Source organism: Engystomops pustulosus, chromosome 2, assembly GCF_040894005.1.
Source record: "Engystomops pustulosus chromosome 2, aEngPut4.maternal, whole genome shotgun sequence".
In the NCBI taxonomy this organism is placed as follows: Eukaryota; Metazoa; Chordata; class Amphibia; order Anura; family Leptodactylidae; genus Engystomops; species Engystomops pustulosus.
Window position 1 is genome coordinate 66505885 of NC_092412.1, and position 26859 is coordinate 66532743.

The 26859-nt window shown below is 40.6% G+C and overlaps 1 long non-coding RNA gene across 1 annotated transcript in view; it reads left to right on the top strand.

Moving 5' to 3' along the window:
• LOC140116526 (uncharacterized) overlaps nucleotides 1–23978 on the top strand; it is a 43531-nt gene extending 19553 nt beyond the window's left edge. The window contains exons 3-4 of the long non-coding RNA XR_011852792.1: nucleotides 17515–17683; nucleotides 23858–23978. This is a non-coding gene — a long non-coding RNA (uncharacterized lncRNA). The remainder of the gene's footprint in view (nucleotides 1–17514; nucleotides 17684–23857) is intronic.
• The last annotated feature ends 2881 nt before the right edge of the window (nucleotides 23979–26859 follow it).

Here is a 26859-nt window from a genome sequence, read left to right on the forward strand (position 1 = left end):
TATTAATTAATATTTAATATTTATGAATGATGGGGCGAACCTTCACTCTAAGCCCACATAAGGTGATGCACTTGCACTAGAGAGCCTCACAATTTAATCCATATAATCGGAAGATGGTGCCGCTATACTAGATAGTATTCTCCTAGCACCTGGAATCCAGATCTTTGCTGCCACCACCTATACTTTACTTATTATGTTAAAATAAGATGGCAAATAGGCAACTTTCTACATAAATTCCTCAACATTTTGGAAACACAAAATACAGATAACCCAACTAGCTATAAAATAACTTAACAATAATACCATTAGCATTATCCCGTCAGGATTCTAAGTTCTTCTAAGGCTAAAGAAGAGACTTTTAAAGATTTAATACACAGAAGTCCATTGCAGACATGAAAATACAATTGTCAGATGAAAAATAGAAAAATGGTTACAAAGAAATATACATGCAATGAAAATGCAGTTTTAACAGTTGTAAAATGAAAAGGATAAAAACTACTACTTATTTAATTCGATACTACTGTGATAAAAGACCTATCTCCCTGTGAGGGTCAGCATAGGAATTTGGACAGTATGTCACATTGATATGGATCACCCAAAGTTTGACAATGAGCATTTGCATACCCCAAAAATTTATGCTACATGAATTTTTCTCCTGACCCCTGGCTTGTGACATTACTGAGAGGGGGTTGATCACATGCTTATTTGGCCAGTTCTGCCCCTCAGTGAGGTACATTTTATAAGTGGATTGTTATAAATTGGATAACTCTCCACAGAAAATTGTTACAATGGTGCAACTGCCTCCTATGAATTAGGTACCCCATTCTCATATAACCTAATATCAAACTTGGTGCTGTTACACCTAGGGTTGCAAGACTCTCAGTACCTGTATCATACTTTCAAATTGAACGGTTCAATACCAGGTTTCTGTTACTTGCGGTAATAAAAGACTTCTACTGTTCTACAGACAAATTTTCACATGTGATAGAGATAAGCTCTGCGCAGGACCCTGCCGGATACATCAAGAGGCCGAAGCCTCTTGGGCTGTGAAAGAGCAGCGCCAGCGTATGATAAATGTCCCTCCTTGTATCTGTCTGCACAGGATTCTCATAGAGCAGACATCGGGCAGGGAATCCTTTTGAAAGATGTGTCGGGTTAGCGGCAGAGCAGGGACCACCTCATCAGGGTAATATCATCATCTGTCCATATATGGTGTCTCTACATCTCCCAGGGCTTCCCCAGGTTCTAAATTATGCAATTAAATAATTTTTTGCCCAACCAGGGATTTTCACCCTCCATCTGCCATAGAGATACAGGACATAGCCTCTATCCACTAGACTATGGGCTTAATGGCTGTCAATGGGAGGATTTTAGATGGGCGTGTCTGCTGCTCATGTGAAATAATGCAGACATGATGTCTGAGTTCAGACCATATTGTATCTATTTTTTTCATGTCCGTACTCCATCCATTATTTTCACATATGCAAAAAAAAAACTGATGTGTTGCTAATCTACCTTTTGCTCCAACATTTGAGAAAAAAACTGTCTGCATACGGATGTCATGCATGTGCCATCCATTTTTTGCGGATCCATTGACTTGGATGTATGTGGTCCACATGCAAAACAAAATAACGCACGCTGCAATTATTTTTCTCACTGTCTGCACATCCGTGGAATAAATGTAAATAGTGGGTCCGTTTGCCATCCGCAAAAAAAGGATAGCACACGGACATCAAAAGCGCTTACTAAATGAGCCATAAATTGTACTATTTAGTATAGTATTTTATATTAACATTACCAGGACAACCTTTACAATACAAGTACTACATTGTCCTAAAACACTAAACTCTCCTTGCAAAAAAATGGTGACTGTTACTGATTGCATGTGTTTGAAAGGAAATGCGTATGCGATCAGACTGAGCCCCGTCCCAGATGTTTGTATTACATTTCTATAAGCAATGTACCATATTTTTCAGACTATTAGGCGCACTAAAAATCCTTCGATTTTCTCAGAAATCAAAGGTGCGCCTTATAGTCCAGTGCGCCTTATATATGAATTGTACTTAAAGACAACAGCTGCCTTGAACTGTGCACAGGTCTGCCACCTGCTGGTCATTCATCTTTATAATCAGGTGCGCCTTATACTCCGGTGCGCCTTATATATGAACCCAGATGTGTTAGCAGGCATTTATTGATGGTGCGCCTTATACTCTGGTGCGCCGAAAAATACTGTAAGTGCCCCATGTGACCACACCCTAAACATTCAGATAATACTTTTGTTCTTTTCTTTAAAATATCATATTGGTATTGAGTATCGTGATACTTTTTTGGGTATCGTATCACACTTAAAGTTCTAGTATTGGTGCCACCCTAGTTACACTTAAATTCAGGGTTGTTATGTAATCTAGTAGGATTCCCCAAGGGATACAGTCCCATAATTCACAAGGGAGGTTACGGTAGCCCCTCTTGACCCTTTTGTTAGCGGTGGCTCACAACTTTGGGTTATATCCATGTTATTAGGAAACATATAATTTCCTTTTTTTAACTACTTTGTTCTACTTTTGGTGGGAAAAGAAACCAAGCTAAGCTCCCCTCTGCATACTAGTGGACCTTCCTTTTATCTTGGTGGAAGATGTGTTTGTATTGCCAGGTGTGAAATGCTACACTGCTGGTATATACAGGAGGGATTGTCATGATTGGCGCACACAGGTATTTACACATTCAGGAGGTTTATAGTAAAAAAAAGTTTTATTTGGTATCTCAGGACCACAAAGCATTTTGGAGTTATATATAACTCCTTTATCAAGTGGAAAGAGATCATGTGTGATGTGACGTGCTACATATTATATCCTACTTCCCTTGCTGAATTAACCCTTGCTTCCGTCAACAATTCTTCTGGATATCCACATTCTCGGAATTTTCTTTGCATCTCTTTGAACCAAATGGATAAAAGTTTCTACTGGATGAAAGTTGTGGCCAGAAGTCGTCATCTGGAAGATCTGACTGAGAAGTAGAAAGACTCCATTTAGGTGTAAGTGTCTCTTTCCACTTTATAAAGGTGTCACATTTGATTCCAAAACGCTTTGTGTTCAAGATAATCATGTAAGTACCTGCTTGTGCCATTTGTGATAGCCCCTCCTGTATATACCTAAACCGATTCCAGGCTGGTGTGGCAACTGTGTTTTGACGACCTTTGTCTGAAGGCGGCACCTGGAGACACAGATACCAGCTTCAAATAACCCTAAATAGAGTTTTGCCTAATCTAGCACAACTATATTTCGTGAGCCTTACTTCTCCCTTTGAGCACCCTTACTGGTTACAACCATAATAATACTACTCTATGAGCACTATCTGGTATCCCTTTGCCCGCCTTTCTATATTTTACACTGCTGGTATAAGCAGACCCTTGACTAATTCCTTAAAATTCTGTACCCCTACGGGGTCATGACAGCTATGAGAGGTTTTATGACAGGTCTATTCATTTCTGCCTTAGCTCTAAGGTGTAATTAGGATTTGTAAATTAGGATAGGAAGGAGAGCTACAAGCAATACAATATGGCAATATTTTTGTACTATTACAACAACTGAACTTGATTACTATTTTTGGATATCACCTTATCTCCATATCTTTAGAAGATTAAATGGAGAAGTATTATCAGAGGACTAACTATGGATAAAAGAAGCAACACACCATCACTTTAAGAAAAATGATTTCTAGAAATACAGGTCTGCTTTATTTTTTTCTCTTGCAGCCAGAGCAGCATATTGTCCTGTTTATTTGGTTTGTTTGCTGTTTCTTCTCCTCAGCTTATTGCATACCCTTGACATTTCTACCCGTCTCCTTGGTATATATGACTTAACTTCAGCCTGGCCTTAGTATTCTTTCACCTGCATGAACTTGACTTTTCCTTAGACACTGCAACTGCTTGATTTTTTGTTTACTTATCAAACATTTAGAATCAACATTACAGGAAGATTTTATGGAAACGTAAGTGGGCAAATGTCTTACATATTTAACTACAACTGTTTTACATAGCCCCCTCCCCATACAATTGCAAGTGCATATGATCCTGAAGATTGTTGGCCCACTAGAATTGACATATTTAGCACACCTAATGGTTCTATAGTGATCTATATTTGGTTGAGTTTACTAAGGTCTCATTGTTAGGCTTTATCCACCCAGCACAGAGTTTGTAGGGGGTACATGAAGCATAGGTTCTATAAGATAAAAGCTTAGCACACTCCTCATTCAATACCAATATTTGGAGAGAAAAGATCTGGACCGTACATAAAATGATAAATTGTTGGTAGGCTAAATTAATAAATCAAACTCATGGTTTTTTGTTTCATTTTGATCAAATTTTATAAGCCAACTAACCTCTTCTGATTTTGTTTTTGTGGGTGCCTAGGCTAGTGGGTTCAGAATCACATGGTGTCCACTGTTACAACACGGCAACAGCAGGGACCAGGACCAAAAGCCTGCTAGTACCCATTCTGGCAGGTTAATCCCCCATGGCTTGGGGCCCAGGCACCCCACAAGCACTGACCAGAGAAACAGTAGATTCCATGCAGTACCACACCATGTGAACAGTTCTTGAATGTTTACCATTTACTTTGGTTTCAGAAGTGGACTGAGAGAGTATGCATTCTCCTGCAAATTAAAAACATCTAGGCCAAATAGTGGAGTGCTGGTGCTATAATAAAATTAAATAAATGAGATGACAGAGTTCCCCCGGGCTTGAGACAGAGCTATATGTGCAAAACAGAAAACAGTCCGTTGCTCTCCGGTGTGTGTTCGGCACTTCTCTGTATCTCCCGCTGGTTTGAATTAAAGATGTTGTACTCTGTCGGTTAGTGACCCATTTTCTTTCCTCTTGTTCTCAAGACAGAGTTCATACTGCACCAACATTTTAACAAACCTCACATCCACATATATACAATGATATATTGTCACTAGGCTAAATTAATCAATACTACTTAAGGTTCTAAGTTTACATTTTTATCAAATTGCAAAAGTCCACTAACCACTGTGCTGGTGTGGTCCCCAGGCCCAGAGCAATGGGTGGTACTATTGGTATTGGTATACTTCTAGGTATTGGTCCTTGCTGGTGAGGGGTTGTGGTGACTGTCGACACCGTGTGATGCCATACCCACTAGTGAAGGCACCCACTTAAACAAGGTCACCATGGAGAGGTTAGTGGGCTTATATAGTTTGGTCAAAATGTAAGCTTGAGTTCTATTTCTAAATTTTGCCTAGTAGCAATAGATCATTGTACATGTGTGGATGTGCAGTTCAGATCTTTTCTTTTCAAACGTTGGTATAGTTTGAACTCTGTGTCCTTTTTTCTTTTTTTTATCTGTCACCAGCCCCATTTGGCCCAGGTTATTAATTTGCAGGGCACTACATAAAAAGACTGCCTACTTGCTCAGTGCGGTACTGCATGGCATCCATTGTTTCTATGCCTTGGTGCTTGTGGAACGCTGTGGCCTAAAGCCATGGAGGCTTGGTCTGCCACTATGGGTATAAGTGAGCTACCCAGCTTATGCTGTGGCAACAGTAGACACAATTTGATGCTGCACCCACTAGCATGGGAACCCACTAAATCAAGGTCACCATGAAGAGGTTAGTGGGCTTATGCCATTTGATCAAAATACAACTTCAAGGTTGATTTATTAATTTAGCCTAGCAGCAACATACTTTTTTATCTCAAAATGTTTGCATACCTTCCTCATTCGGTTGACTATGACCTTTATTCATGGGTTACTACAAAATTTAACACAAAAACTCTATAGAAGTGAAAGCATAAGGAGGTACAATAAGGGTCATATGTATTTCTATGCCTTTGTACAAAAGAGAGACATAAAAGAAACCGTGGATAGCATTGATTCAAAGCCAGCCAATTAGACAGGTTATACAAATTGGGTTGATAGGGGTCTAACCTCTGGGACAATAGATTGTGTTTTGCCTTCAAAAACAAGCACATGACTCTATGAAGATATGTCATTACTGTGTACTTTAACAAGCGCAATGCTTCAGATACCTCTATACCGCAAATCTCAAAGACACTTAATTCCCAAGAAACATTGACTATCCTTTAAGTTTTAGTCAGTAAATTTAAGAAAATACCCTATAGGTTCAGACTTTAAAGCTTGAAATAACAATAGAAGTAGTTCTACAAGTGGTGTCCATTCATCTTAGGATAAATCATGAAAATTTTCAAATTGCTAAGCTTATTTTCTTGTACAGATTTGTCAAGGTCTTTATATAGCAAAAACTTTATATAGCAAGGTCTTTCTAATTGAAAGCCAAACTGTAGATTTGCTGAATTCTGCTTCAGAGAGCCAACCAAATAAAGGTATTCAGCAGAGGTCCCAACAATATGTGTGTTATGACCTTGCTGAGTAGCACACATCGCTTGGATCCCTGTGGAGACGCTCCATCAAAATACTAGTATTGTAAAGCAGGGGCATTAATAATACAAAGTTGTAGGTGAAGACTCTGCTCACACTCTATTATACTTCTACTAGGTTAAACTACATCATGGATCTGGAGGATTCATTCCGCAATCTCACAGCAATGGATACATGAAACACCTTTGAAATATAAAGAGATAAGAAAATGGCTTTTCTTAAATGTTGAGGAAGGTTCTTCTCATGTTTGGGACATTTTTTCAGTAGGCCCAGCTTTTGGCAACCTATACATCTTAAGACCTGTGACCCAAACTGTTGAAGCTTCCTCTCAATTAATCTCCATTCCTTGCAAGACCTAATGGTTTGCATAAACACTCACCGGCCACTTTATTAGGTACACCTGTCCAACTGCTCGTTAACACTTAATTTCTAATCAGCCAATCACATGGCGGCAACTCAGTGCATTTAGGCATGTAGACATGGTCAAGACAATCTCCTGCAGTTCAAACCGAGCATCAGTATGGGGAAGAAAGGTGATTTGAGTGCCTTTGAACGTGGCATGGTTGTTGGTGCCAGAAGGGCTGGTCTGAGTATTTCAGAAACTGCTGATCTGCTGGGATTTTCACAACCATCTCTAGGGTTTACAGAGAATGGTCCGAAAAAGAAAAAACATCCAGTGAGTGGCAGTTCTGTGGGCGTAAATGCCTTGTTGATGCCAGAGGTCAGAGGAGAATGAGCAGACTGGTTGGAGCTGATAGAAAGGCAACAGTGACTCAAATCGCCACCCGTTACAACCAAGGTAGGAAGAAGAGCATCTCTGAACGCATAGTATGTCGAACTTTGAGGCAGATGGGCTACAGCAGCAGAAGACCACACCGGGTGCCACTCCTTTCAGCTAAGAACAGGAAACTGAGGCTACAATTTGCACAAGCTCATCGAAATTGGACAGTAGGAAATAATAAGGTACAGAGGATTAGAAGAAATTAAAAGTACAAAAATCATTAGCTTACAGTGAACCTGTCATCAGGAGGCCTTTTACTGGCTCCTCCATGTTCCCATAGAGAATATTGTACACATTGCCAAGAGTTTTATAGTAAAGCACTTAGATGACAGTTTACCTTTCTGTATCCAGAGCTTTGTCCCTAGTCCCATGGGAGTGGCCAGTGAGGACAGGGGCAGACATATGGGAGTTTTTTAAATTTAAAATCGATGCATGACAGAGCGGTTTCACGAAGGTGAGGGGAAATGACTCCTCATTGGCCACTCCCATCGGACATGGGACATAGCACTGCAGAGAGAAAGGTAAACTTTGATCCATTTTATCTTTTTTTCAGGAAAAAGACAGTTTTACTATAAAAACTATTTGGTAATGAGTACACTATTGTCTATGGGGACATGAGGGAGCCAGAAAAAGGGCTCCTGATGACAGGTTTCATTTGATGAGGGACTGGTAGAGGAGAAAACACCAACCCATTAAGGATAACAGTTTACAAGGGAGGGTGAAAGCTACAGTATTGGAATGTAGATGTTGCTTGTATGGTAGGTTGTAGGGTTGTGTTAGGTTGTAACCGCTGGCATATATTGGAGATATTTCCAAGATCAAGAGTGGAAGAGAAGATACACTCACCGGCCACTTTATTAGGTACACCATGCTAGTAACGGGTTGGACCCCCTTTTGCCTTCAAAACTGCCTCAATTCTTCGTGGCATAGATTCTACAAGGTGCTGGAAGCATTCCTCAGAGATTTTGGTCCATATTGACATGATGGTATCACACAGTTGCCGCAGATTTGTCGGCTGCACATCCATGATGAGAATCTCCCGTTCCACCACATCCCAAAGATGCTCTATTGGATTGAGATTTGGTGACTGTGGAGGCCATTTGAGTACAGTGAACTCATTGTCATGTTCAAGAAACCAGTCTGAGATGATTTGTGGTCATAAAGGGATGCACATGGTAGGCAACAATACTCATGTATGCTGTGGCGTTGCAACGATGCTCAATTGGTACTAAGGGGCCCAAAGAGTGCCAAGAAAATATTCCCCACACCATGACACCACCACCACCAGCCTGAACCGTTGATACAAGGCAGGATGGATCCATGCTTTCATGTTGTTGACGCCAAATTCTGACCCTACCATCCGAATGTTGCAGCAGAAATCAAGACTCATCAGACCAGGCAACGTTTTTCCAACGGGTCCCCCTTCCCCTCCATAATATATTGAGGCATGCCCCCACCCTCCATAATTTATTAAGGCACCCCCTCCCCTCCATAATTTATTAAGGGTCCCCCTCCCCTCCATAATTTTTTAAGGGCCCCCCTGCCCTCCATAATTTATTAAGGGCACCCCCTCCCCTCCATATTTAATTAAGGGCCCCCCTCCCCTCCTTAATTTATTAAGGCAAAAAAAAAAATCAACTCACCTGAACCCGCGTCTCCAGTCCCTGGTGCTGCTGTGAAAGATGAGCGGCCGTGCTGACGTCACTGCATGGCCGGTCATCTAGGGCCTGAGTGCGGCGTGCGCCGGAAAGTACCCGGCGAAGTTAGCACTCAGTGTTTCGGCTGCAGTCATTGATAGCACTCGATGCGACCGTTGCCGGCCGTATCGAGTAGTATTGCAGCCACTGGCAGGGGCCTCCGTTGCATCCGATCGGAGGCCGCTGCCCTAGTGAGAGGAGTCAGGGCCCACCGGGGGATTCCCCGGCCCCCTGGCGGGCCAGACCGACGCTGGTGGGCAGAGACGCATCTATGTGCTCTGCCCGCAGTTGCACACTATGACACGCTCCTGCTGATGTCATAGCACCATGGACACATCTCTTCCCGCTCTGCTACAAGTGAAGAGATGAAGGAAGTCAAAGTAAATCTACTATCAAAATTAAGCATGATAAACCAGGGACATACTCGTAGATCCAGGCTGTGGTAATCTTCTTATTATCGATGGTCTCCTTCCGTCTAAAATCAACTTTTAAAATTATGCAAAGGCTCCTGAGGGGCTAGATTTCATTTAAAGGGCATCTACCATCAGTATCAAGGATTGTAAACCAAGTACACTTACATTCAGGTCTGTGCCGCCTCTAACAGGATCTGCTCTTCTTTTAGCTGCTTATTCCCTGGTTTTTACAAATAAAAGGCTATTCAAGTTATGCAAATGAGCCTGAGGGCTCCAGGGGCTAAAGGTATTAATGGAGCATGGAGCCCCTCAGGCTCATTTGCATAAATTTTAAAGCCTTTTTTTAAAATAAGGGCATAGTCACCGTATTACACTGTTTTACAAACAACCTTAATCAATTCTCAATAAAAACTTCATCCAGAAAAATCTGACAGTATTTGGATCAATGTTTTACAAGGAATCACAATGACCAAGAACCCCCCCCCCTCCCACCCCAGAGTCAGCTCCCGAGGACTGGGCTAGTATGCCCAGAGGCACTTCGCTTCAAATTCCCACTTATGTGGCTAAAGACAGTTGGTATTGCAGACTCGCTCTGAGTTGGAGCAAGGATCGTGATGGCAGTCCTGGTACAAGGAGTGTATGAAGAGGGCTCACCGGCTGAGTCCTCTTCATACAAAGGTGGGGGTTGTTGCATATTGCAGAAAACCCCCACCGCTAATAACCGCGGTCGGTGCTTGCACCGATCGCGGCTACTAACCCTTTCAACGCCGCCGGCAAAGTCGCCGGTGGCGTTTAAAAGACGGCGGCGCGCGGGCGCCACCATCTTTATTACGATCGGCGCGCCCCCGAACGTCATCGGGGGGCGGCGATCGGTTGCCATGGTAGCCTCGGGTCTTCGTTTGACCCGAGACTATCTGACATCTGCAGATTCGTTACAATGAGCCAGTGGCTCATTGTAATGAATGTGCTGCAAAAATGCCATATATTGCAATACAGAAGTATTGCAGGATATGGTAGGAGCGATCTGACCATCAAGGGTTAATGTACCCTAGATGGTCTAAAAAATAGTGAAAAAAAAAAGAAAAAAAAAAGAAAAAAAATTAATAAAATATTAAAAATTCAAATCACCCCCTTTTCCCTAGAACGGATATAAAACACAATAAACAGTAAAAATCACAAACATATTAGGTATCGCTGCGTCCCAAAATGCCCGATCTATCAAAATATAAAAACGGTTATGGCCGGCGGTGACCTCCGTGGCAGGAAATGGCGCCCAAATGTCCGAAATGCGACTTTTACACCTTTTTACATCACATAAAAAATTTAATAAAAAATGATCAAAATGTCGCACATACCTCAAAATGGTAGCAATGAAAACGTTGCCTCATTTCGCAAAAAAAATGACACCTCACACAGCTCCGTGCGCCAAAGTATGAAAAAGTTATTAGCGTCAGAAGATGGCAAAATTTTTTTTTCTTTTTTGTACACATTCGTTTAATTTTTGAAAATGTATTAAAACACAATAAAACCTATATAAATTTGGTATGACCGCGATCGCACCGAACCAAAGAATAAATCTAAGGCGTTATTTTAAGTGCACAGTCAAAGTCGAAAAAACTGAGCCCACAAGAACGTGACTTTTTTTTCAGTTTTTCCACATTTGGAATTTTTTTTCAGCTTCCCAGTACACGGCATGTTAAAATAAATAACAAATAAAATTTGTTACGCACAAAATAAGCCCTCACACAGGTCTGTACACGTAAAAATGAAAAAGTTATGGATTTTTGAAGTTGGAGAGCGAGAAATGAGCGGAAAAACCCTGCGTCCTTAAAGGGCACCTACCACCACAAATCTACCTATAAAGGTAGATTGGGTGGTAGGTGGATTAATGGGACGTGAGGATAGCCCTTTTAAGGGCTAATCCTCACGTCCCTGCACTTTTTTAATAACTTTAATTTGGTATTTATTCAAATTTACTTATGCGGCTACCGGGGCGTGGAGTAGCCGCATATGAGATTACACGAGGCGGCTACTCCACGCCCCGGTAGCCATTTTACCCCTCCTACTCACCCATCTTCGGCGCGCAGCTCCGCGTAGCTGCGCGCCCTCGTCCGGCGATCCTGCCGTCTGCGCATGCGCATAAGAGCAGGCCCGCGCCTGCGCGGTCACAACTCCGAAACAGGCGCGGGCCTGCTCTTCTGCGCATGCGCAGACAGCAGGATCGCCGGACGAGGGCGCGCAGCTACACGGAGCTGCGCGCCGAAGATGGGTGAGTAGGAGTGGTAAAATGGCTACCGGGGCGTGGAGTAGCCGCCTCGTGTAATCTCATATGCGGCTACTCCACGCCCCGGTAGCCGCATAAGTAAATTTGAATAAATACCAAATTAAAGTTATTAAAAAAGTGCAGGGACGTGAGGATTAGCCCTTAAAAGGGCTATCCTCACGTCCCATTAATCCACCTACCACCCAATCTACCTTTATAGGTAGATTTGTGGTGGTAGGTTCCCTTTAAGGGGTTAAACATATTTGTTAACTATTATTATTTGGTTATATTTATTTTCTCTTTCTATATCCGCTGTATATATTTTTTTAAATGCTACAATCTTTCTATTTTCTCACTGACCTTAAAGGGGTATTCCAGGAATAAGCATAACTCATATACAAATGGGTACTCAAAATATAAGCTAATGTGTAATTAGTTGTTATTTAAAATTGTGCTCCCCTTAGCAGAAAATTAGAATTAGCAGAAGAATTAACCCCTTAAGGACGCAGCCTGTTTGCAGGTTAAGGCTCGCAACTTTTTTTTGAAATTTGACCAGTGTCTCTTCCTGTGGTAATAACTTTTGAACACTGTTACTTATCAAAGCGATTCTGAGATTGTTTTTTCCCCACATGTTGTACTTCATTTTCGTGGTAAATTTTGGCTATTAAGTTTTGCGTTTATTTACAAAAAAAAGAAAAAAATGATGAATTTTTAGAAAAATTTGCCATTTTCGAAATTCAAAATCACCGCGTTTTCAGGCAGATAGATTTACCACCTAAATAACTTGCAGAATAACATTTCCCATTTGTCTACTTTTCATTTTCATAATTTTTGAAATGTTTGGATAATTTATTTTGACGTCACGCGGCCTACAAATCGAATAGCGATTTTCCGTATTTTCGGAATTGACTATTTTGGGGATAAATACTGTTTGAAATCAAATTTTACATATTTAGCAACAAAACCCCCTATATAACCAACCCATTTTCAAATCTGCACCCCACAAACTATTAGAAACAGCACTTACAAAAATTGTTAACCCCTTGAGATCTTCATAGTAATTGAATCAAAATGGCGGTGAAATTTAGAATGGTCAAATTTTGTCGGTTATACGTTCATTTAGCTCTAAAATTTACACATTTCCAAAAGATAAAAAGAGAAAACTCACCATAAAATTTGTTCTACAATTTCCCCTGAGTGCAGCGACCCCCCACATGTGGACATTACTTGTGTTATGGGGGCACAGTGAGGCGCAGAAGGGAAGGAGCACCCTGCAGCTGCCAGGATTTTAGTTTTCTGGTTGCCCCCTTTTGAAGGCTATAAAATGTTCGCTTTTCCGTTATTGGGGCCATGTGACGGCATTTTTTTTGTGGGACGAGATGCTTTTTCCAGTGTTACCATTTTGGGGTTGGTATCACCTATTGTTGAAAATTTTGGAACTTTTTTTTGAGGTCATGAGTAGAAAAGCATCAATTCTGTACTGGATTTTTTACTTTTTTTTTTTTCGTGTTCACCGTATAGCCTAATAATCCTGTTATCTTTATTCTATGGGTCGATATGATTACGGGGATACCAGACATGAATATTTTTTCTTATGTTTTACTAAATTTGCCAAATAAAACCCTAATGTGGGGAAAAATCTATCATTTTTGCATCGCTGTCTTCCAAGTGGCATAACATTGTTACGTTTTTGGCTACAGAGCTGGTTGATGGCTTGTTTTTTGCGGGACATGTTGTTCTTTGCAACAATATCATTCTGGAGTACATATGTTTTGTTGATCACTTTTTATTGCATTTTTAGTGGGATATAATAGGTAAAAATCAAAAATTTTGGCGGGTTTTTGACGTTTTTTTTTTACGGCGTTCATCATATGGGTTCAATAGTTATTTAGTTTTATTCTACGGATTGTTACGGACGCGGTGATACTATATATGTGGGGTTTGTGTTATGATTTAGACTTTTTTGAGCGCTATATGTCTCTTTATATGTTTTGGGGCTTATGGGCATTTTTAGTGATTTATAAAGTAATTTTTTATTGAAAAACATTATTTTGTACATTTTTTACATGATCCACCATGGGATATGAACAAGCAATCATCTGATTGCTTGTTCTTGATAATACTCTGCAATACTAATGTAATGCATAGGCTGACACTTTGCCTTTAAGATGACGCCACAGACGCCATCTTAAAGGTAAACCCTCCAGGCTTCTCTGGGGTCCCGATCGGACCCCAGAGGAGCCAAAACAGCGATCGCCCCCCCCCCGAAAACGGTGCGGGGGGCCGATCGTGGGGTAAAGACCCCCAGAAGGCAAGTTAAATGCCGCGGTCGCGTTGACCGCGGCATTTAACGGGTTAAACACCCTCGATCGGAGCCCACTCCGACCGCGGGTGTTAGCCGGGGGTTGTCAGCGGTAAATTACCGCTAAAATCCCGCGGCAAACGATGCCGGTTCGGCTGCTATGCAGCGCTGAACCGGCATCGGCTCTGCGCCGTAGCTGTACTGCGCTGAGCGCTAATCGTCGGAAGCTGCACAGTACAGCTACGGCGCGGAGCGCTAAGGGGTTAAAATGCTACTGGCCCTTTAATCAGTCTGTTAATTCCGTCCGTTGTGGATCAGACACAGAACAGAAGATGGCCGCTGGTCACATGTCCACATCATATGTCCTGCATCTGCCTGGGCAGGTCATGTGATCACCACTACGTTTGGCTGTAGTGGGTTGGTTGCAGTGCATCCAGTATGGCCGGTGTTGTGGTGATGGCAGTTACACATCATTACTATGGTAACAGAGCAAGAAAACCTGTTATATCATCACTGGGAGCAGAACATAAGAGGGAGGAGAAGTTACTGAGAACTAAAGGATCATGGAACTTGTAGTTTCCAGTGGCGGCCATCTTAGTGATAACTCCACCTAATTTAGAGAGGCCATACATTTTGTAAATCATAAAATCTAACTATTTAAGCTCCGTTTTGTGACTAATGACATTGAGTATCGTTGTATTCATTTATTTACATCATCATGGGAATACCCCTTTAAGCATACTAATAGGAATTAAAATACACAGCACACAATTCTTTCATCTCATTATTATCATAGGTGGTAATACAATCTCTATTGTAGGATCAACGACTAACAATGGGTGATTACCTCCCACTTCTGTTCCCTACTCTATGGCCTTTCCTATTGTTATGGCCATTCCCATCTCCATGTGCTGTAACGCATATCTGTAAATGTTGTGAACGGTAAATGACCCCATATTTTCGTAACACACATTTAAAAATCTGTATTCAGAAAACCCAATTGGCAGCAAATCAACGTGTTTAACTGTTATTATATATATATATATATATATATATATATATATATATATATATAAGATCTGTTCCCTTAAATTTACTTTCTCTTTTTTTTTTGAGAAATGCTGCTTAAAAATAGGTAATAAAGTGTTCGTACAGTCATGAATTACTATTTTATAAATTGTTAGACAAATATTTCACCCTAGCTGCCAAGCCAGACATCACATGGGATGATGTGCATCCACCTTGCTCTTGTAATCAATCACTGTTATGAACTGTCAATGCAATAAGATGTTCAGCTTTCAGTGTAAGCTGCTTAGCTATAAAAAGAAAATCAAGGATTACAGCTATAACACGCAACAGGTTTGACACCTTTACACCTTAAAACACAATGTAGGGCTCGGATAAATTTTCATCTCTCTCTGAATACAAAGCTGAAAACATTTCTCAGATTCTATATCAATGACGCTTTGCTTAGGCTGGGTTCACAAGCGATTTACAAATATGAGCCTGGCCTTAGTGGAGACATATAGGATATCCAGATGTGCATAGCAGCTTTCAGATTGTTGGATATTGCTCTGCTGTTTTATATTGTGTATTATAACGCTCTTTGGATATTTTTTGTCTTGTATTCTCTACTCATTTTTAGTTTAGTAATTTAAAGGAAGTAAAAAACAGTACCTGTAATTCATCTTAATTTCTTTAGCTGACAATAGAAAAAGGATTACATACTACAGACAGAAACACAATAAATACTCAAAGGAATTAAAGTAAAAAAAAAAAAACAATTACAATATATACATATTATAATATTCATTCTCACATTTATTGTGAATACAGATGCATTTTGGACTTGCAATAGCTGACAGCTAGCCCTAAATCCCCCATAAGCTTAAACATTCATCCCTGTGTTTCGCTGTAATGTAGTTGGCTGCAGTCTCCTCCACTACTGTCTACAATAAGAGAAGATAGAATTATGTTAAACCACGCGTCACATACTGTATATGCCATACAGCTTCCGGCAAGCCAAAGATATCATAAAGAAATTATCCACTCTGCTCTCTTGTTTTAAGACCAAGCAGGAAGCCTACAGTGTCCGCCTCCTCTATAACTAAAATGGAAATGTAAAAATGTAAAAACGCTAAGAAAAAAAATCTATCCCAGTTAGGACGTTGTACCCAATATTCTGCTGAACTTTGTAGCAAAATACTGGTTAGATCTCAAAAGTTGGCAGTTGAATATTATGCCAAATTTATTATCGGGATGTGCCAGTTATTAAGTGTAAAATAATTGTGAAAAGTAGTTCAAACACTTGGAATAAGTAATGGAATTGTCTTACTCCATGCAAGATGATCAACATCTATCATACACATTGTATCACTGGGATTTTTATGCTCGGTGAAATCATCATCTGTCGCTTCCCGAGTTCAAAAACTTTTTTGCGGTGCACCTTTAACATAGTGGGGCACATTAACGAAGGGTCCGAATTGCGTTTTTCCGCCGGGTTTCCCAAATTTTTCTGATTTGTGCCGAATTGCCCCAGGATTTTGGCGCACGCAATCGGATTGTGGCACCAGCTTTCACGTGACCGGAAACGGGGGGGGGGGGGGCGTTGGAAAACCTGACGGAATCAGAAGAAAGAAGTGGATATCGGGCGCACGGACCTTAGTGAATCCCGGCAAGCTCCAAATCAGCGTCGGAGAATGCACCGTGGGATCGCGATGGGATAGGTAAGTAAATGTGCACCAGTGGGCGTGCAACACACTTTGCATGTTAAATTTGGCGCATGGTTCCACTAAGCGCTGGAACGCCGGAATTTGTGCTGCTTGCTGACTAGTGCAGCTACACCAAAAAACGGTTGCTTGCGACACATTTGCGGTGTAGACACTTCCTAAATACCTGTGCAAACAGTTTACACTAGAAAGAACAGGCAAAGTCCGACAGAAAACTAGCACAGAGCCCAAAATGGCAACAATTTGACTACAATTTATTTTGTTAAAAGAGGGTAACTTAATGTATAATATAAATAGTAAAATGGTTTATCATCACTTTTGTACAGTATTTTAGAAAATATTTTTTATGTTGCCATATTGTAACATCCATAAAATGTAGTTCTCCTTTGTTTTTTGGCAGGATGACTCGCATTGTATAAAAATGACTGGGATGACTGTTAATGTAACAACCCGCAGAATAAATTTATCAAGTAATTTATACCGCATGATAATTATAATAAAAATGTTTAAAAAAATATTAAATTTATGAATTTATTTACCATTATGTACCAAAATATGATTGTTATACTTAAAATTCAATGAGAATTGTCAGCTAAGGGTAAGGACATACAGTTAAGTATTTTACTGTAATTGTTGAAGCCCAAACCAGAAGTGGATGGAAAAAAAAGGTCCATCCTTTAAAGATCCTAAACCTTTTGGCTTCAAAAACTGCATCTAAAACCTTACTTCCCCGCCATACATTATACCTTCGTGGACATTAAAGGTGTTGGCCACTTTTCAATAGATCTGTTCCAATAGACAGTTCTCTGCATGTATATGTCTCTGTACCTTTGCCTCCTGTTAGAGCTTCAGCCTTTCCCTGTTATTCACATACTGCAGTTTGCATCTCTACACAACTTTCTGTTTCTTACTCCTTCAGTCCGTCCATGATGGCAGCCTCCAGATGGGAGAACAGGATGAGTCATAATCTCCTGCTGCAGGTCCCTCATATTTATCAATGTTCAGACATGTAAACAAAGATCCTACAGAGTGCACAGAGAGTCTGCACACACCAACAAAGGAAGCATCAAGGGATCAGCAATCAATTGGTGAGCATTCAGGGATTATTATTAAGGCAGTAAAGGCACATGAGCAATTTATGTTAAACAGTGACCAACCCCTTCAAATTGATTCTGTCTCTAAATAAAATCTTTTGTCTATGAACAGTATAAAAATGTAACTATTATATTGTTGTTGATACAGTTTCTAGATTTCTATATCTAATTAGTTTAGCACTCAGGAGCTGTCTATGGTAAAAGTAGAAGGATTACTGATAGGCAAAGAACCTGTTTAACATCTCACAGTCATCATATCATGACCCAGTTATTAACCAGTGTTCTCAATCTGAAGCGTCATGTGTTTTACTAAACCCTCCAAACCATCAGGGTAATTTGCACAGCGGATGCACTTATGTTTTCAGCTTTTTCAGCTAATCTCTTTCATGCTCATGTTATTTTCACTTACAACTTAAATGCGGATGACCTGATCTCATGCCTGGAGACAAAAATATTGTTCCTGTGCATTCATGTCATGCCAGGTTCTGACACTGCCTGGTGCCGGAAAAGAGATAGTTGAATGAGTGATAGAGCAGCTGATCATCTCAACAACTATGACTCTGCTTGAGGCTATTACATTCATTCTGATAACGGAGAGTCATTTCTAGACATGTGTGGTGTGCACTACCCTGGGCAATAGGGACCGCTGCCTATCCATTCCCATCATCTGTTCATATCCTCAATGCTGACTGCATTCCCCTTTGTGTTTTGCAGTACAGTATTTCTCACCTTATAAAACAGAATTCGGGTGAAAAACCTAGAAGGTGATGTTTATTTGTTTTGCATGTGTTATAAACAGCTCATTAACAGCTATGATGATAGATGTGAAGGGGAAACATAGCACAAAACATTAGGTATCTTTGTCTTAAAATCTTGAAGGGAACGATGAAGACACATTGGGAAATTGTACATCAAAAATTTTGGATAATGCCAATACACTTTGCAAGGCTTGAGATTATTGTTTTGCACCAACATCATAAGATCAGTTGGAATTTGTAATATTTAAAGAGGACCTGTCACCCCCAAAAAATACCCCTAGCAAATATGTTCGCCCTAATCCTGTCCCCAGCCCCTTTATATTTATTCAATTTTTATTAAAATTTGTGTGTGCAAACTTAGTTTTAATCGATGCAACCTCTTACCAAATAAGAGGTCCGCCGTATTCATGAGGGGGCCGGCCGACACATCCCCTCCACGCCCCTGTCAGGGACCTTTAACCCCTTCACGCTCCGCGGCGGATATATCCGCCACGGAGCGCAGTGACTTAGCGCTCAGTGGCGGATATATCCGCCACGGCGCTTATGCCGGCTCGGCTCTGGATCAGAGCCGAACCGGCATCGGGAAACACGGGGTGCCGGCTGTAACTAATAGCCGGCACCCCAGTGTAACACCCGCGATCGGAGTTGTCTCCGATCGCGGGTGCTTAACCCTTTAGATGCCGCGGTCAGCGCGACCGCGGCATCTAACAAGCATCTGGGGTGTCTTTCCCCCACGATCGGCCCCCCCGAACCGTTTTCGGGGGGCGCCGATCGTTGCTATAGTAACTCTGGGGTCCGATCTGGACCCCAGAGTTACCTGCAAGAATTGCCAGTAAGATGGCGTCTGTGACGTCATCTTACTGGCACAGTGCCAGCCTATGCAAGTGTATAGGCTGACACTGATAATACTCTGCAATACATGAGTATTGCAGAATATTATCATGAAGAAGCAATCAGATGATTGCTTCTTCATGTCCCATGGTATAAAAGTAAAAAAGTAAAAAAAAAAGTTATTCAATAAAAAAATAAAGTCATAAATCACTAAAAATGCCCCAAACCCCCAAAACATATAAAGAGACATATAACTCAAAAAAAAAGTCTAAATCATAACACAAACCCCACATATATAGTATCACCGCGTTCGTAACAACCCGTAGAATAAAAGTAAATCATTATTGAACCCCCACGATAAACGCCGTAAAAAAAAACTGTTATAAACCCTCCAAAAATTATGATTTTTACCTTTTCAATCCCACAAAAAATGCTATAAAATGCGACCAAAAAACCATATGTACTTAGACATGATACTGGTGCAAAGTACAACATGTCCCGCAAAAAACAAGCCATCAACCAGCTCCGTAGCCAAAAACGTAACAAAGTTATGCCACTTGGAAGATGGCAATACAAAAATTATAGATTTTTCCCCACATTAGGGTTTTGTTTGACAAATTTAGTAAAACGTAAGAAAATATATTCATGTCTGGTATCCCCGTAATCGTATCAACCCATAGAATAAAGATAACAGGATTATTAGTCTATACGGTGAACACCAAAAAAAAAAAAGTCAAAAATCCAGTACAGAATTGATGCTTTTCTACTCCTGCCCTCAAAAAAAGTTCCTAAATTTTCAACAATAGGTGATACCAACCCCAAAATGGTAACAATGGAAAAAGCATCTCATCCCGCAAAAAAAATGCCGTCACATGGCCCCAATAACGAAAAAGCGAAAATTTTATAGCCTTCAAAAGGGGCCAATGAGGAAACTAAAATCCTGGCAGCTGCAGGGTGCTCCTTCCCTTCTGCGTCTCGCTGTGCCCCCATAAAACAAGTCACAGCCACATGTGGGGGGTCTTTGTACTCAGGAGAAATTGCAGAACAAATTGTATGGTGGGTTTTCTCTTTTTATATTTTGGAAATGTGTAAATTTTAGTGCTAAATGAACGTATAAGGGAACAGTATGACCATTCTAAATTTCACCTCCATTTTGATTCAATTACTATGAAGATCTCAAGGGGTTAACAATCTTCGTAAAAGCTGTTTCTGATAGCTTGAGGGGTGCAGATTTGAAAATGGGTAGATTATATAGGGGGTTTTGATGCTAAATGTGTAAAATTTCATTCAAAACTGTATTTATCCCCAAAATAGTCAATTCTGAAAATCCCGAAAAGCGCTATTCTATTTGTAAGCCGCGTGACATCAAAATAAATTATCCAGACATTTCAGAAATTATGAAAATGTAAAGTAGACAAATGGGAAATCTTATTCAGCAACTTATTTAGGTGGTACATCTATCTGCCTGGAAACGCAATGATTTAGAATTTCGAAAATGGCAAATTTTTCAAAAAATTTATCATATTTTCTTTTTTTTGTAAATAAACGCAAAACTTATCTGCCAAAATTTACCACTAAAATGAAGTACAACATGTGGGGAAAAAACAATCTCAGAATCGTTTTGATAAGTAACAGTGTTCAAAAGTTATAACCATATAAAGCGAAGCAAGTCAGAATCCAAAAAATCGGGCTGAGCCTTAAGCTGTAAAATGGCTGCGTCCTTAAGGGGTTAAGAATCGCTGGAAGCAGCGTATGTATTGCGCAATTGCTGCCGGCTCTATGCGATGCGGCGAGCTGACAGTGGCTGCGCCGCGCTTATTCACAGAGCCAGTTGAATGTTCGGCCGGCACTGTGAATAAGCCCCCATATTTGGTGGGGGTAGTTTTCGGGGGTGACAGTTCCTATTTAAAGGGGTTCACCACTTTTCCTTATGTTTTTGGGTAAAGATTATTAGGTAATTTACCAATTTCTGCTCTGCTATCTTGATATGTATAGAAAAACCTTGGTTCAGAAATGTATTTTACGCCATCAGCCAAACATTCCTGTCCATACAATGAAGGGTTTTGTGATCCTAAATGTCCATGAACAATCGCCCTGCCAGGACCTTAATCTTATATTCATGAATACTTTCACAAGGTCCTGGCAGGTTGATTGTACATGGACAGTTAGGATCACATAACCCTCCATTTGCAGCCATTTTATAGACAGCAATGTCTGACTGATGAGGTAAAAAGTCAGGAGGCTTCAATTTGCATATCAAGAAAGCATTGCAAAACTTTTAATAGATGTAAATTGGCAAATTACCTAATATCCTGCCCCCACACATTACAAAAAACACGTATTATAAAAAAACATGAGTTAAAGTGGCCAACCCCTTTAATTTTCATTTGCACCTATTAAAAAGTTACCTTGTTCTCCCTCCCTGAGGGACACAGAACAGGACATCTGTAGCTACTTTTTATATCTTGTGTGGGCCCATGCCTATGAACTTGAGGACACTGTGCCAAAATTGGGAATTTGTGGATGCTTTGACTTCTGTAAATTGTGTATATGGACATATGTAGGATTAAGTAAGCCTAGAAGAGATATAGCAGTTTTGTAGGAAATTTCTGTAAATATAAGTCTATGGCATCATTTATACCTATATATTTATATCACTGATTTATAGGCGTGTGTCCTCTATGTGATCTGTCCTGTCTGCAGTACAACCAGGCTGACCTAAGGGTCAGCCATGTACAGTTTCCTACAGTTTCTGACAAGTTTTCTTACAGCTTTCAACTACTTATAGCAGTAATGGCAGCTTTTAGAGAAGGAGGAAAAAAGGTTATGGAGGTTAACGACCTCCATTTATTTCTATATATGGCTCCATATATTTCTGACCAATACCGGCCCACATGTAATCTCTAATCTAGAAAGACCTTCTGCTTTGCTTTTCTACCATTTTGTCTCCTCACAATTGACTCTAGGATTTCTCTTGTGCATCTCCCATACTCTAACAAAATGGGGCAGATTTACTTACCCGATCCTGTCACGATCCCCGCTGTGCGTTGTGCAACGATGATTCGGGTCTGCCGACTAAGGTCGTGCGTCCAATTTCCTTCATGTGTCGATTCCCCGCTCAGGTCCGCCGGAGTTCACCTTCTTCTTCCTGGTGCATGAAAGTGCTTGATCTTGCGACACAATTTCGTTTTTAAATTCCACTGTTTGTCCCAATCAGTCGACGGCCACGCCCCCCGATTTGTGTTGCATGCAAGCCGGCGCAACAGTCCGATCGTGTGCACCAAAAACCCAGGGAAATTTGGTGCAAAAAGGAAATATTTGGGAAACCCTACAGAATCACGGTACGCAGACCCATTGTAAATGTGCCCCATCATATTTGACTCACCCCCACCTTCAAAACCTTCAAATGTAACCTGAAAACTCATCAGTGTCTGAAACATGCAATAACCCCACTGCTATGCCCCCTTACCCTGTGTATGCACCTACCCTCCCATGTATATTGTGAGCCCCCTGGGCCACTATTCTTCTTATGTTAATTTATTCCAGTTTTATGTTTTTTTGTTCATACTTTTTCTTGTCTTTTCTGTATGTGAACCCATTTCTTATGTATAGCATGATAGAATTAATGCTGCTCTTTAAATAAAGAATAATAATCCAGAAATGTTGTTGTAATTTTGTGGGGCTTATTCACTAAGGGTAGCACACTTTCTTCAGACTGTGCTCCGTTTTTGGGGATTACACAGCTTGGGCAGGTAGTTAGCAAGTGTCTGTGCTGGGATTTTGGCACAGAAATCGACTTTTGCGACAGAAATCAGATGATCCAACTGATTTGGGATGAGCGTGGGATTTAACATTTAAATTGTGTCGCAAGCTCAAGCACTTACATGCACCACTAAAAAGATGGTGAGCTCTGTCGGACGTGAGTGGGGAATTGACACATGCAGGATATCGGGCGCACAATCTTAGTGAATCACGGCACAGTGCATTATAGTCAGACAATGCACTTTCGGTGAATTCTAGCAGCCGGGTAAGTAAATGTGTCCCTGTGTGTGTACTCTATGTACTAATGTATATACATATATAGGCGCCTTTCATTTATCTTATGTTTATACAAAAATGCATGCTAATATGTTAAAAATCAGTTATCTTTCTACAAAGAAACACAGATAAACATGTGCTTATGGTTTACATGATTCTATTCATCCAGCTGTTGACATATTAATTTCAGCCTGTTTACTCAGCCTGATGCAGAAGAAAATTGCAGGTAAAAATATTGACAGATTGATCCATAGCTTTTTCATCTGTATATTCTATGACACTGGGCAGATGTATCTATGCAGAACATTTATTACAGGTGAACCTCTATGGAAGGGTTCTATGAAAAACGACAAACTTAGACATAAGATCTAAATCCTGAAAAATGGCAGATCAGCTTAAAAATTCTTCCAACAATGTCAAGTACATTTTGATGGCTTGGTTAGTAATAAGAAGAAAGTGTTCCTCTTCTCCTGGCAAAACCTAATTATCACATGCCCTTCAAATGTAATATTTACAGATTGATTCTTTCTTTGTGTTACAGTGTGGTGAAAGAAGAAGATGGAATGTATTTTGTATACATCACTATAGTGTTTACTTCTAAAGATAAAAACTGTAAGTTCAGAAAATAATTCTTTATATTTAGTTTACACCAATAAAGTGAATGTGAAATGTAGCGTTTGTTATAGGCATTAAAATGTTCTTCAATTTTTGTTCAACAAGTCCTACAATTTTTTACTTTACTCCTTTGGGGCTATTTATCTGTATTTTTGTTACATTTCATAAATGTAGTATTTGGTTTTATAGATTTGTTAGGGACTTAAAGTAGACCTGTCAGGGCAATTTTTGGACACTAAACCGACCACAGGTTCTTATAAACCGGTGAATTAGTGTCCAAAATGGCCTTCACCAAGTCCCTCTGTGACTGCAATGAAAAAAAACGTTATACTTTCCAAGAGATGAGTTCGATGAGGCGCAATCATACTTATATCTTGTGCTTCTCATACTTTTGCAGTTCTGCAATGAAGCCGGAGCGCTTAAACACGGCTTAGTTGCGCAAGCACTGTAAGTACGGCGCATGCGCAATCTATTTCTGTTCAGATTATCTTTATTCTTGCTTTTGATTCGACACTTTAAAATATGAAAATTATGTTTAGTGTTTGAACTATGTTTTTCTTGTAAAACAGTTTTAAAACAAAAGAACTGTTCATGAAGCTGACACTTAAAGGAAGTCTATAACCAAAATCAAGAATGGATAAACCAGGGGCTCCTCTATCACCAAAATCAGGAATGGATAAACCACTGGACTCACCTCTTGTGCTCCCCACGCCTTCGCAGTTCTTTACTTAATCTGGAGCGCTGCACCCCGGCTTTATTCAGCAAGCGCTGTATGGCACAGTGAAGCAGCGATGTAGTATGCCAGCTACTCTGCACATCTGTGCAAGTGTACGGAGCCCCGGACCGAGGTAAGTATAACGTTTTCTTATTTTACAAGCATCTGTGGAGGGAGTTTGGGACAATAAACTTGGGGGTCGGCTCCAGGTTTCAGTAGGTCCCAGGGCAACAGTGCCTCAGTGGGCCTCTTTGCAGTGAACTCACGTGGCAGCATTAAAAAATCAGAAATGAAAACACTCTCATGTTCCCTAGTTTATGTTACCAAACAGCCCCCTCATGGTTATTTTATATAAGCCCCCCTCTCACCCTATGTGTGATTGCCATTCAGCATAAACAGGTTTTTCTTTTCACAACATCATCACCCACAACAACAACCCACCCACACCCACAACACCCCCAGCTGCTCCGGACATTGTATTGGTTTATTTTCTTCTGCTTTCCCTCTTGGTATCATTGTAGTTGTGGCTTGCAAGTTGTGGCCTAATATTAAAAGAGCATGACAACTTTGATTAAATATGTTCAATTAACATTTTCTCGTGCATCTTACACAGGTATAATTAATAAGTGTAATTTCAGAAAAAATTTTTTTGTTCCCTGTGAAATTTGGACTTTAAAAACATGGAACAGATTGAATAGTGAACTTCAATGCAGATACTATACAAATGATATTTGCAGCCTGGGACTAAAGCTTACTAAATTACCAGCATCCAGAGAGCTTCACCAGAGGTCACAGTGGATAGAGAGGCCCATCTGTAACTAGGAGTCATCTGTAAGTTGGGTGTTCTTAAGTCAGGGACCAGTGGTGTAACCTGAAGCTGAAGTGCAAAGTCTCCCCATAAGGCTCACCTATTAATCAACCAACGCGTATGTTTTGGAGTGTGGGAGGAAACTGGAGGATCCGGAGGAAAACCAGGCAAACACAGTCCAGCGGCGCGTTCTCTCCGACGTCCACCAGGTGGCGCTGCTGCGCAGAAGAGCATCGGAACGCTCTGGAATACACCGAGCCCGGCTGAGTGATTGTAAGGGCAATTTTCACTACACATTTTTTTTTTTTAAATGCAGCGTTTTTTCCGAATCTGTTGGGTTTTCGTTCGCCCACGCCCCCCGATTTCCGTTGCGTGCATGCCGGCGCCGATGCGCCACAATCTGATCACGTGTTCCAAAATCCCGGGGCAATTCCGGGTAAATCGGCACAAATCGGAAATATTCGGGTAACACGTCGGGAAAACGTGAATCGGGCCCTTCGTAAATGACCCCCAGTGAGAACATACAAACTCTTCGCAGATGTTGACCTGGATCCCAGTGCTGCAAGGCTATAGTGCTGTATGGTTTATAGTACTATATCGGAAAATTACACCTTATGGACCCTGGTTACAACCCTCTGCACTCTGAAGTTACTCCCCTGTCGGGGACTGTTTGTATCTACATATGGTATATGGTAAATGAGATGGTAATACTCCTTTACAGTGGGTTGTATAATTTCACACCACCATGATTTGAGATAAAAATAGGACATACTCTAATCCTTCATGGATCAGACACATGGATCTATTTTCACTGACTTGACTAAAGTCAATGGGTCAGTAAGAAAAATGGATGCCACAAGGGAGGCAAAATGACAGTGAAGAATAGAGCCGGGTATCAGAGTTTATTCATATGACCTTTTCTATCAAAACTAAAATACATAAAATATATCTTACTACAAAATGTAATACTTAATATACATAAATGGAAATTTTCATGGGCTACTACTTAGCCTTCCAGCTTGGTCACAGGTAGGAGGAATGTGATAGAATATTTAATGGTGTCTTGGCCAGAATTGAACCAATGACCCTTTTGCTGCTGGACACCACTACTAACCTCTGAACTCTAACAATTTTATGAATTTAATAATATTAATAATTTGGCAAGCTCTGTGTGGCGCTGTGTAATCTGTAGGCGCTATGTGAATAAAGAATTATTATTATTATTATTATAATCATTGCAAACGAAGTAGTGAGTTAGATCATATATTGAGTCAAGATTCTCCCATCTCCTTAATGGGATATTTATTACTGTAAATGCAGTCCAGACTTCTCCTGGTATCATTATCCTCACAAGAACTCGCTCCTAATTACTGACTAGCGCACTCCCAGGCTAATACCATCATTA